General features: G+C 63.0%; 1 protein-coding gene across 3 annotated transcripts in view; it reads right to left on the reverse strand.

Moving 5' to 3' along the window:
• Positions 1-13,076, reverse strand: part of NAV1 (neuron navigator 1) — a 209,578-nt gene that overhangs the window by 156,300 nt on the left and 40,202 nt on the right. Inside the window, exon 2 of one of the 3 annotated variants that reach the window (XM_067027116.1) lies at positions 2,505-2,628. The exons of the other annotated variants lie outside the window; for them this stretch is intronic. The gene's annotated coding sequence lies outside the window, so the exon portion shown is untranslated. The remainder of the gene's footprint in view (positions 1-2,504; positions 2,629-13,076) is intronic. 3 annotated transcript variants of the gene reach the window in all.

Here is a 13,076-nt window from a genome sequence, read left to right on the forward strand (position 1 = left end):
CGGGAGACGTGAAATAGGTCAGTTTCCTGGCATTTACAGCGAGCGGTCAAGCTCGAGCTGAGACCCACCCAGTCCCGTCCCGGGTCAGCTTCCCAGGACTGAGCAGCTGCCTGGATCTGCTCTCCCGCAGCAACGCCACCTCTGCTTCCCAGAGACGGTTCTCCAGCCCTTGGGGTCCTGGCCGAGTCCAGGCTAGGTCAAGAGCGACAGGCGGGAAGAAGGGAGACCCCAGAAAACCCGACAGAAGAGGGGATCGCGCACCCCCTCAGAATCTCTCACCCATCTCCCTGGGCTGGAAGTTCTTCCCAGGGTCTAACCTCCACTCCTCCTGCTCCGGGTCCAGTTGCCTTCCTGGTCCCCATTCGGGGGGCTGTTTCTCTGGCCTCTGAGAGAGAAGCCCACCCGAGCTCCGAGGAGGCCCCGAGCCACGGCTGAAGGCTCGCGTGTCTCAGCCGGGTGGCTTTTTTTACTGATCTGATCCATGTAAACGGCTCCACTGTCAGGATCCTTGGTTCCTTTTCAATTAGCCAAGAGAAATGACTTAGTGCCAGTGAAAATCAATGATTTAAAACTGCCCCACAGGGACTTCCCTGGTGGCGCAGTGGTTAAGAATCCGCCTGCCAAGGCAGGGGTCACGGGTTCGAGCCCTGGTCCGGGAAGATCCCACATGCCGCGGAGCAACGAAGCCCGTGCACCACAACGACTGAGCCTGTGCTCTAGAGCCCGCGAGCCACAACTACTGAGCCCATGCGCCACAACTACTGAGCCCATGCGCCACAACTACTGAGCCCGTGCGCCACAACTACTGAAGCCCGCGCGCCTAGAGCCCGTGCCGCCACAACAAGAGAAGCCACCGCAATGAGAAGCCCGCGCACCGCAAAGAAGAGAAGCCCCTGCTCGCCGCAACTAGAAAAACCCCGCGCAGCAGCAAAGACCCAACACGGCCCCCAAAATTAATTAATTAATTAAAAAAAAAACTGCCCCACAAAAACAAGAGTGGATACATGTGTATGTATATCCCAATCACTTTACTGTACAGCAGAAACTGACACAACACTGTGAATCAACTATACTCCAATAAAAAAATTAATTAAAAAAACCAAACTGCCCCACAAATCACAGGGGGCTGGAGGCCTCCGCTGTAAGTGCCTCCAGAGAGCTGAGCCGGCCTGGGGAGTACGTGCAGCCCAGAGCCGAAACCCCTCCGGGGGCTCCCAGGGCCCCTGGCAGGGCTCCCGTAACGCAGACGAGAGCCTGGGGTCTGTGTCGCGAGGGTGCAGATGCCCAGACCCTGGGAGGCGCCCCACGACTGTCCCGCCGCACCCCGTCTTCCTCTGCCTCCCTCCCTCCCTCGTTACGCCCTGCAGGCCAGTCGGTCACTAGACGCCTGGCCTCCCAAGTGACTGCTCAGCCTCCAGAAGGGCCTGGGGCGGGGAGCTCAAGGCTGACAGAGAAACCGGGGCCCACGTGGGCCCCCGGCAGCTCCACCTCTGCCACGCTCATTTCCTTCTTCTGCTGCCTCAGGTCCAGGGCTGGTCCAGGGATGGTGGTCCGGCCAGGCGGACAGAGGCGAATCACCCAACAAGCACCACGTACTTCCAGGCCCCAAAGCCCAGGGCCACGGGGCTGGGGCGGGAGGGCTCTGGGGGGTTCTGGACAGCCCTCCACCCGGAGACGCTGCCCCCTGGGGAGTGTGGGCTGGTGCCCGCTGTGGAACACCAGCCCCATGGTGGCCTTTGGAGGGGCTGGACTGCAAACCCGCGTGAGGTACAAGTCAGGCCTCCTGCCTCGGGCAGGTGACACGAGCAAAGACCCTGGAGGGCCAAGGTGAGTGGGCACGGGGCGAGCTGGGGGCAGCCCGGGAGTCAGAGCCCCGGACTGGACCCCAGAGCCTAGCATCTCCCTGAGTTGTTCACGTCTAGGCCTCAGGTTTCCCATCTGGAAAGCGGGGCAGGTGACTCCAGCGTGACAGAGGGGTCAGGTCCTTCCAGAGCAGCAGAGAGAACACCCCCGCTCCTGGTGCACGACGTCTCCACGCCGGGATGATCCCCCTTTCGGCAGCAGCACGTCTGTGTGGGAGTCACGCACCCAGGAGCGGCCAGGCCTGGCCGTCGCCCAAGGCCCGGGTGCCAGGCTGCAGGAGAAGTGTCCCTCCCCCGGCAGACCCCAGTCTCAGAGAGCGGCTGTGAGGCTCCCAGAGCTCGGCTCCCCAAGGCCCAGGGTCCGCCAGGTGCCAGCAGGCTGGCCTGCGAGCTCGCGGGAGACCCGCCTCAGCTGAATCTGGGGGAGCCCCTTTGCTCTCTCACTACTCGGGGGCGGACGCAGGAGCCCACATCCAAGGCCCCACTTGTGACCGTCTGTACCTCCCAGCACAGGGGCTCCGGGCAGGCTCCCCCCGCCTGGAAGGCTTGCTCAGGAGCCAGAGCCGTGCTAGGCGAGGGGGGACGCGCGGGCGTTTGCACCCTGAGACCAGAAACCCACGGCTACGCAGATCCACCGCTTACCCTGAGCGACAGCCGTGACTTCGGGTAACTTTTTTGCGGTGTGGCTCAGGGCCTGGTTCTGCTATTTATAAACCGTGTGGCCTTGCAGAAGCTCCTTAAATCCTTCAAACTTTGGTTGCTTCATCTGAAAAACAAAGGTAGTGACACCACGGAGTTGATGTAGAAACGAGATGAGATAATGTGTCTTAGTCCATTCGGGCTGGCTTAACAGAATATCATAGAACGGGGGGCTTGCAAACAATAGAACTTTATTCCTCAGGGTCCTGGAGGCTGGAAGGTCAAGGTCAAGGTGCCGGCAGATTCAGGAGTCTGGTGAGAAGCCCCTTCCCGGTGCACAGGTGGCGTCTCCTCCCTGTGTGCTCACGTGGGAGATGGGGCGAGGGGGCTCTCGGGGGTCTCTCGATGGGGGCGCTGATCCCACTCATGACCTCATCACATGCCAAAGACCCCACCTCCTCATACCGTCGCCTGGAGGGTTAGGATTTCAACATAAGAATTTTAGGGGACACAAAAATTCAATCTAAAGCAGTGGGGAAAATGCTTAGTGTGGTAGCCCAGGGGAAGTGCTTAAAAAGGGCAGTTCTTGTAATAAAAGTAACATGCTTATTAGGCAAAACTTGGAAAAATCTACAAAAATATAAAGAAAAATTCTCTCCCCTACTAGCCGATACTTAGCCTTTTTTAAGTGTTTCAATTTCTTCCAGGCTTTTTTTTTTTTTTTTCTTTTTTTTGCGGTACGCGGGCCTCTCACCGCTGTGGCCTCTCCCATTGCGGAGCACAGGCTCCGGACGCGCAGGCTCAGCGGCCACGGCTCACGGGCCCAGCCGCTCCGCGGCACGTGGGATCCTCCCGGACCGGGGCTCGAACCCGCGTCCCCTGCATCGGCAGGCGGACTCTCAACCACTGCGCCACCAGGGAAGCCCATTCTTCCAGGCTTTTTACAATTCACACTCATACATATATTCATCATAAAATTGTGATACTATACATACATTTTACACCTTTTCGCTTACTATGTCATAAGCATTTGTACTTTTCATTTAAGAATCTTCAGACATCTTTTCAGAAACATCCTTGTTAATTGCTGATAAACTCTTCTGTGACTGACTCCCCAAACACTGCCTAATCGCCCCACTGTCACTAGCCATTTAGGTCGTTTCCAGTTTTCTACTATTTCCTGTCACACTGTGATAAACAACCAGACCAGCTCTGCCTGAGCCTCAGATGACTTCCTCAGGCTACCTCCCTGGAAAGGGGATTATGGGGTCCAAGGGGAGAATCTCCTAGAAGGTCTCAGATACAAATTGCAGGTCACTGTTCAGAAAGATTCTTCCCACTTGACTTCCCCCAACAGCGTCTGACTCCCTGCATCCTTCTCCGAGTTGCCTGAGACGGCAGTTGGGGTGGGAGGTGCAGCCTCTCTGGGGAGCCTGGCCCTCCTTGCGGCCACACGTGCCAAGAGCTTTCACGACGTTCCCGAATAGTCAGGCCAGGCAGGGGAGCAGAGCTCGGCAAAAATGTGGGCCGGTGCCCCTGCGAGCAGATCTGCCCCCCTCCTCACTGAACACAGGGAAGAAAACGAACTGCTCGACTTTGGGGCGTCAAGTGAGAGGCTAGGAGGAACTTTCCACCCGAGAAGGGCAGCGAATACTGGGACCGGGGCCTGTCTAGTCCTGCTGGGAGGTTTGGAAGGCAGAGGATGCTCACGGCCTGGTTCCCGGGCAGCATGGCAGAGGACCCAGGCCTCAGAACAGCCGCGGAGCGCGCAGCGGTACCACCGAGGCGGAGCCAGCGAAGGGGGGAGATGGGTGGGTTTGCCGAGGCCCTGCAAGCGCCCTCCGGGCCCTGGGCGGGAGGGGTCTTCTCGGCACCGTCCACCTTGAACAGTAAATACTGCCCAAGCAGGCCCTGCCGTGGCCGCGGCAGGGGCCGCGAACATGTATGCAAACATCTTTGCCCTTCTGAGGGTCCTGGGAGGCCCCCGCCATGCGTCCAGGTCGGCAGTTCCTCGGTGCCCTAACTGACCCAGGCCCCCTCCCCTTTCTTTTCAGTCCTTCCCTTTTCTGAGACCGTCCCCCGACTGGCCTTGCAGGTGGGCTGCGAGCCGCATGGTGACCGCCTGTCAGGCCCTTGGAGACGGCGGCCAGAAGAGCCCCGGGCTGGGCACCTGGGCACCTAAGGCTTCCTCACTTCCTCCCGTGCCTCCTCCTGCCCTCCTTTCTTCTTCTTTTTTTTTTTTTTGGTGGTACGCGGGCCTCTCACTGTTGCGGCCTCTCCCGTCACGGAGCACAGGCTCCGGACGCGCAGGCTCAGCGGCCATGGCTCACGGGCCCAGCCGCTCCGCGGCACGTGGGATCCTCCCGGACCGGGGCACGAACCCGTATCCCCTGCATCGGCAGGCGGATTCTCAACCATTGCGCCACCAGGGAAGCCCCTGCCCTCCTTTCCCTTCGAGCTTCCTCCAGGCCTTTAGGGCAGGAAGGCCAGGTGGAGGTGACGCAGCGGCTGCCGAGATCGGCCACTGCCTGGAGCTCGGCCTACCGGGAAAATCCACAGCGTTCACCTACCCACGGCCCCTGGGCAGGTGCCTGTGTGTCCAAAACCCTGTTTCTGGTACCCCCGCCTCCCACTCCCGCCCTGGGTCTTAGCCTGTCCCTAAGTGCTACTGGCTCCAGGCGTGGCCCTGCTCAGACACACCCCTCCCATGTGCTCCTGAAACCCCCTCAGTCAAGCAGCGACTGAAGAACCCTCTCTTCCGCTGCCCTCCTGTTCTGACCCACAGAAAGGTGACCACGGGCCCCGCCCCACTCTGTCGCAATAAAAAATGTCTGTGGCTCTCATCCTGGGCCCTTGAGAGACTCTCCAGCCCCACGTGCAGACGGTCAGGCTGGTGACCTGTCATCTCCTAGGTTTTGGTTCAGGCTACTTGTGACACACACACACCCCCCCGCCCCCGCCCCTGGCGATCCTGAGAGCAAGCAAGTTACTACTGGCAAAACTGCACCAACGTCCTGGACACACAGGGTCTCAGCACCTCCGCCTACCACCACCTAACTTCTTTTTCTCTCTCTTTTGGCAACACTTGTTGTCATGGAGATTCTAACACAATGGGGCAGGTAGGAAGCCTGTTGCTTGGCAACGAGATGCCGGAGGTACCGGATTGGCTGCCGAGATCTGAAGGAGCAGCAAGGATGCTGAGGGAAGGCGGGAGAGTGCAGAAACACCCTGGGGGAGCACCGAGTTCGGGGCGGGGGGGGGGGGAGCAGATGGGAGGAGCGGCTGAAGGAGAAAAAAGGGCGCACGGAGCGTCCCCGGGGGCTGGGTCACCCTGTGTATTTGCTCTGGTGCCCTCGGTAAAAACAAGGCAAGACAAACACACAGTGCTGCATTTTCATAGCTCTGTCTACACTGCATCAGGAGGGATGGAGATTTCAACAACAGGAAGGTCCTACGTATCAGAGCGGGAAATGCTACAGGAAGAGCCTCCGGCACAGCAGAAAGAGCAGGAGTGGAGGTCGAACATTTGGATCTGAAGCCCAGCCCCACCCGTTCCTCGACGTGTGACACCATCAAACGACAGCGTCGCAGCTTTAGTTTTCTCGTCGTCACATGGGGACAGCAGCTCGCGCCTCCCAGGGCTGCTGTGATGGGCGCCGACCAGACTCGCGCACCTACCGTCTGAGGCCCAGTCAGGCCCCCAGTCTCTCTAGGGACCAGCCGTCCCTCCGTGAAATGGGGTAAGAGTCTGTCCCCTGGGACGCCATCAGGAGGACCAGATTCACGTGGGCTCGGGACAAGCCCGTGCCCGTCCCGAGCACCCAGTGGGCGCCCTAAATGACCTAAACGCCAGGGCGTCATTCCTGGGTCCACGCCCAGGTCTGTGCTCTGAGGCGTAGAGCGTGGCCCCCGACTTTCCTTCACGGAAGGGGTGGCTCGGCAGTGCCGGGTGCCCTCCCCGGCACCCAGGCCACACGTGACCCCGGAGAGAGGGGCGCGCAGAGGACAAAGCAAAGGCACATCCTCCAGGCTCGCCGCCGAGCACGTGGACGTGGCCAGAACAATGGCTTCTGTCGGCAGACGCGCAGGCGGCAGCCACAGGCGAGCGCAGACCGCGGCCACCCCTGCACGCGTCGGAGCGAGGCGGCGGGTCCAGCCTGGGACTCTCTCAGGACCGCCACGCGGGCGTCCCCGAGTCACAGAAGAAGAGGAGCTCGAGGGGGCAGGGCCGAGCTGGGTCACCCGGGCAGGTGGAGCCTCGGCAGACCGCTGGCCGCCTCGCAGGAAGGCGACTCCGCAAACCGCTCCGGAAAGTTCTGGAATGATTCCTGATGTCTAGCCTGCAGCCCGCCTGCTGTAACCTTCGGTCCTGTCCTCTGAGAGCAATGCAACTGGCTGAGCAGGGAAACGGCTCACCAGCTTCCAGGGCCACGCCAGGACCGGGCAGGTGGGCAGACAGGGGGTCACGCAGCCGCCTTGCTGTCTGCAGCTCGCCCCAGCCCAAGCCCCCAACGCTGAATCCCTCTGGGGCTTTGAAGCTGACTTTTCCAATAATGCCACGGGCATCAGAGGGAGGCCGGTACCACTTCTGCGGGGCCTGAGGCAGGCCGGCCAGGCTGGGGCGGCCGGGGGGACCTGGGGACAGCCCGCCCTCCTGGGGTGGCCCGGCTTAGAGCAGCCCCCGCGTGGGCCCTTTTCCTGGGAGGCCTCGGAAGGCCTGGCCCTGGGGCCCAAGCCTGAAGGACTCGAGGTGACTTCACGGTTTAGAAAAGGATTAATTCAAGAACACAGAGTTACTCTGGGTCTGACAGCGTTCAGGTCTTTTTCTCCTGCGCTGGGAGGAAACACGGAGAAAACAGCTGTGACTGCAGCAACAAAAGAGATTCAGGGGAGCAGCCCTATGACACTCGTGGCGGGCGTGATCCTTTTGGACCCTTGAAGGGTGGACGTTTGCAAAACCCTTCCCTCTGGTGGGGAAGGGAGGGCCAGGTGTGAGCCCCAGACCGGGAGCGGGGGCGGGCGCGGGGGAGCAATTGGTGCCCAAGCCGGGCAGGGCTCGGGGGTCCAAAGGGCTTGTGGGGACCCGGCTGCAGCTCCCATGAGTGGGTGGAAAGGGTTGCGGGGGGGCCGCCCCCACTTTCGCTTCAAGTTGATGTGTTTTAAACCTTGGCTCTGCACGTGAGATTCCATTTAGACGATGTGCTTGAAGGCTCCTCCAGTTGAGGCACTCCCTGGAGTTGGGTGGGGATCGGTGACCAGCAGGGCTTTCATCAGCCTCTCTTGGACCGGAAGCCGGAAGCCGGGAGGGGAGTCCCCCCCGGGGGTCAGAGAGCTCAGAAAGAAGGAAAGGGAAAAAGCAGGGTTACCGACTCAACTTTTGCAGAGGCCCGGGGAGGGGCCAACCTCCAGACTTCAGGTAGCGGGGGCCACCGGCGCCGGAGGGTGGTTATATCTCCGGATAAACCGGGTGCAGGGGCTTAGCCCACCGAGGGCACTCTGCTTTCCCACGAGGATATGGAGGGATCGGACACCCAAGCACGCTAAGCCTCCCTATCCTTGAATTTCCTGACTCATCTTTGTTCTTTTTCTGTCCCTCCCTCCACCTTTTAAAAAATAAAGTTGATATTTTGAAGTAATTTCAGGCTTACAGGAAAGCTGCAAAGATAGTACAGAGTCCCCGTGTGCCTCTCATGCAGCTGCCCTCATGCTGAAGCTCCACATATGCAGGTGCGTTTGTGAACACAAAGAACTTAACGTCAGCTCACCACTGTTGAGTAAACTACAGACTCTATTCAGAGTTCACCAGTTTTTCCACCAAAGGCTTTCTTCTGTTCCAGGACCACCCCCCACCGCTGCAGGTAGCTTCCCCTACATTTTAAAATGGAAATTTTCTCTTGCAAAGTCCAGCCTGTCTGCACCGTGCTCCAGCGGACGAGGAGAAGGCATCTGGGCTGCCGTCGCTCGGGAGTGACGGGCGCGGGCGACCCTGGGCAGGTCACGGGCAGCAGGAAGAGCGCGAGACGGGTCTCTCTCCCGGAGCTTTCCTCTGCGCGAATGGAGGTCATTCGACGGTACCAAGGCGACCGCGCGGTCTCTGTCCCCAAGAGCTATAGGAATGAAGTGACCACAGTCACAGAGGAGCTGCCCTGCTCCAGACCCTTCCCCTCCAGGGCACACAGCCCGGCCGGAGCTGCCCCCCTTGGTTTGGAGCCCAGGATTTGGCCTGATTTCACAACTCAGCCTGTTTCCGAGCACAGAAGATTTGGTGATGAAAGCAGCAAAAGGGAAGCTGAGAGGGGCCTGCATCTCGGCGGAATTGTTTCCAAATAAAGTGTTATTTTTCCCCTCTCAAGCTCTCCCTAGAGATGACTGTGGAGCTTACAACACACTAAATCTCCCTCCTTGTTTAGGACACAGACACCCCCTGCTCCCTCTGTACCTCAGCGTGGTCTCTTTCAGAGCAATTCCACGAGGGGTGCTCAGAGTCAGGGCCGGCGCTAGGAAGCCTGCCTGACGGTCCCCTGCCCCTGAAAGGGGCTCACGGGAAGGGCTTTGACTTCCTAGAGACACAGAACTGTGGAGAGGAGCTCCCAAGACTGGAGCATCAGAGCAGGCCCTGAGTCCTGCATTTGGGGGGCTGGTGCCCTGATGCAGAACTGCCAGGAAATCCACCCCCTGTGGCAACCGTGGGCCAGGGCCTCTCGAAGCCCCCAACCAACTTGTTCTGTGCTCTGTGGCCTACGATGGGGTACCGGGCGAGGGCCAGCCCGCGAGAGAGTAATGGACTCAGGTGCTTATCCCAGAGGCCGGTCACGGGGAGGCTGGCTGACGGGTTTCGCGGATAGAAATCCTTTGTTCCCCACTGCCACTGCAAAGCGGGCTTTGGAAGAAAAGGAGTCCCCTTCCAGCCGGAAGGATTGGGTTGGACACAAGAAGATGACAAGGCGAGGATGCAGGAAACACTGCAACGAGGGATCCAAGAGCAGTGAGACCTTATGGTCCCAGAAGCCCCACTCCGACCCGCTGTGGGATCCTGCTTCCCGGGGGCCCACGAAGTCCATGTAGGAGGCGGCCGGCCCGCTGGCAGAGGTCTGCCTGGTTCTCCTCGTGGCCACGTGGGGCTAATGGAAGCCCCGACCCCAGGAGAGGGTCCAGAAGTGCTTCCGGAAGGGCAGAGCCCTTCTGATTCCAATGCCCCACCTGACGATGGTCGCCTGTCCAAGGAGGCCAGTGCGGTACGATGCCCCCCGGGGGGTCTGCCGGCCCCAGAGAGAGGACGCGCCTCTCCCCCATCTAGCCGTCACCAAGCTGGAGCAGCAGACCGGGGCCGGCGCCCTGACGGGGCCTCTACCAGCCGGCGATCAAGGGCCGGCAGGGCGCCTGCCCTCGCCTGCCGCCTTTGCTTCCGCCACCCTGGCTCCATCCATAAGGCGGGGGTGCATCCGACGCGTGGTGAGCCTGAGGTTCGGAGTGCGAGCAGTGGTCCGGGGTCACAGAGCTACGGCCAGGTTCCCGGTCAAGGCCAAGGGCGTCTGGTCAGACCTGCGGTCCTGCCGGCTTTTCGTGACCCCCGCACCCTCGTGCCACGGCCCTGACTCAGGTCCCTTTCTTTACTTCTCACCAGGACGGACGCCTTGTCCTCCTGCCCCGCGGCCGGGCCACTCACACCCTGTGCTCGCTGCGGCCGCAGGACCCGGCCAAACTGTGGGGCTGACCACGACTCCCCCGTGTAATCAGACCAAGCTTCTTGGGGGCCCCGACACCCCCCTCGACTTGACTCCTCCCATTTCCCAGCCTCTCCCTCTCGGACTTCACCCTCCAGTCTTGGCACCCCCCCCACCGCCTGCCCCTACCACGTGGCTTCAAGTCTTCCTCCAGCTAACTTCTCTTCACCTTTCCTGCTCGGCTCGGACATCGTCCCCTCCAGGAGGACCCCCGGGCCCCCTGGCACCGTCTGCACAGCTGGTTCTCTGTCTCCGTGGGTCTTGGGCTCGGCTCCAGAACTCAAGGGATGCAGGAGCCTGAGACTCCGGCACTAGGTGCCCTGGGCCTTGCTGCCCGTCCAGTCCAGGCTGCGGGGGCTCCCGGGGCCCAGGAAGCCAGGCCGGGCAGGGACGTCTCGCCTCTGCGTGCTGAGGGGGCCGTGGGAGGGAGGGAGGAAACGAGAGGCAGCTGGGGAGGAAGCAGGCCGGACCGCGTCCCCACTGAACAGGAAGCAGGTGGGACGCTGTGCACAGCTTCCTGAGGCCTGGGGGGAAGGGGAGGAAGTCTCGCCCCTTTGCCGGCCCGGCCGCTGGGTGCCCCCAGCTCGGCCCCCTGCCCGGTGGGTGCAGCGGGAAGGGCTCTTCTCGGATCCTCCCCTCGGGCTGTAACCGGGGGCCCCGGGGCGTGTCGGCGGTTACGTGAGGCTGGGGTCTGCAGAGGAGATCACTGCCTTCAGGCTGGGGCGGGAGGTGGCGGAAGGCGAGGGGGCAGCGGGCCGAGGCTGGCGTGCGTGGGGCCTGGGAAGCGCTGGACGGTAGGGGACGGGCAGCGGGAGGCCTGGACCTCTCCCTGTCCTCTCACCCCCTTCACCCACCCCTTCCTCAGCCCTCTCAGCAAAGGCTCCTCCTCGGGGGTCATTTCCTCTCATCCTGCCCCAGACCCACGGCTCCCCTCTTGTTAAGTCCCATCCCACCTGGCTGGGAGCTCTCCTGGGCGGGACCGTACTTGTGCACCGTTGCAGCCCCTGCACCGTGCACACGGCAGATGCTCCGTAAATGAGGCCCAGGAGATGGCTACATGGACCAGCCTGGGAATGACGGGAAAGGACCCTCACAACCAGCCCGGTGGGAGAGGTGGGCCTGCAGCTGGACCAGGCCTGCCATCCGGAGGAGGAATGAGAAGGCCGCCGTTTACGGCCACTCCCCCCCTGCCCCCAGCACGGCACCTGCCTCGGCCCGGCTCATCTTCCCAACGCCCAGGAGGCAGACAACCTCACCTGGGTCCTCAGCGGCAGGCCACGCCCCTCCCGGTGGCACAGCCAGACCAGAGGCATGAGCGACCCTCCGAGGCGTTCGTGTCCCTCCCTCGGGGCCCCGGGAGGTGGAGCGCAGAGCACAGAGCTGGCCCTGGCTGACGCTCAGAGCTGCACACACGCTGCCTCTCTCCCCGGCCCGTCCCCGTCCCCATGGAGAAGGGGCAGAGGTCCTCTGCTGGGGGCTCCCCTCCTCCGTCTGGCCCCCGGCGCTGGCCTCCCAACCCCTGGGGCAGCGGGCCACACGGGGCCCCGGGAGAGCCTCCTGCGGGCCAGGCGCCGCTGCTTTCAGCAGGCTCCGTGCTGGACAGCTCCCAGGGCCCGGCGGCGGGCGAGGCCGGGGCTGCTCCGCCCGGGCTCTGCTCGGGTCTCCGCTGGGCCGGGCCAGCTACGGCGAGGGCCCCTGTGGGAGCCCGGCGGCTCCCCGTCCTCCTGGTGGAGGTGGGCTCGCTGCGCGGAGGGCTCTGCTAGAGGCGGGTCTGAGCCGGCTCCTCCTCGGCCACTGGTCCCGAGCCGCCCTCGCTTCGTCCGACCACGGAGCCCGACGCAACCGGCCCTGAACGCTTCTTCCCGCGGCCTCCCCGGACCCCGTGCGGCCTCGTCTTCCCATTCTGGCGGCGCCTCCTCCCTTCCTTTCTCCTGGGTCGCCCCGAGAGCCCCAACCTTCCCAGCTCGCGGGCCTGGGGGCGCCCCGCCGGCACCGCGCCGGGGTGAGCGCCCGGGGGGGCCTCTTGAGCCGCCTGTGGGGCCGGGGTGTGCGGCCCCTCCCCGCCGCCGACAGACCAGACCCCCCGGCTCCCAGCTCCCGGCCTCTCAGGATGCTCGCGCGCTTGGTCTCTTCCCCCACCTGCTCTCGGGGCCGTCCCACCACAGCGACCCGCGGGGCCAAAGGGGAGGCCGGACCCCGGCCCGCGGCTCACCTCCACCCCGGGGGCCTCCGCGGGCCCCGGGCTCCTGCCTCTCCCGCAGCCGGGCTGGGGCGGAGCCTGCCCCGGGGCCCCTGAGGTCCCCAAGCTGACGGCGAGCGAGACAGCACCCGGGCTCGGGCCACGCTGCTTGCCCGGCCCCACCGGAGTGCCAGCAGAGGCCCCGTCACGGAGACGCGCCGAAGACGGCGCGCACGGAGCACGGCCGGCGCGCACGGAGGCCCGAAGACCGGCTGAGACGAGGCGGGACGAGACGAGAACGGAGCCGGCGGCCCCCCGGCACTGGGCGAAGCTCTCGGCTCTGGATTTGGTTCTCATCTGCGTCTAGGCAGAGCCCCGGGGCCTGACGAACTGGGGGACGGCCGACTAGGGCCAAAGGCGGCAGTGGCCCAGGTTGTGGAGCCTGGGGTCCCCGGGCCGGGGGAGAGCAGAGGTCTTAATTTAGGGGCCTGCAGCTGCCCCGCGCCCGCCCCCTCCAAGGCAGGGGAAGTTGTCTCCGGCCTGCAGCGGACTGGATGGAGCCTGGGAACCAGCGTCGCCCCGACCCGCTGATGGGCATGGCGGGACTGACGGGTGAGCCAGGCCTGCGCCGGAGACTGACCGCGTCTGGGAAAGGCGTCAGGCACCGAAGGC

The sequence above is a fragment of the Kogia breviceps genome, chromosome 1, assembly GCF_026419965.1.
Source record: "Kogia breviceps isolate mKogBre1 chromosome 1, mKogBre1 haplotype 1, whole genome shotgun sequence".
Taxonomy (NCBI): domain Eukaryota; kingdom Metazoa; phylum Chordata; class Mammalia; order Artiodactyla; family Physeteridae; genus Kogia; species Kogia breviceps.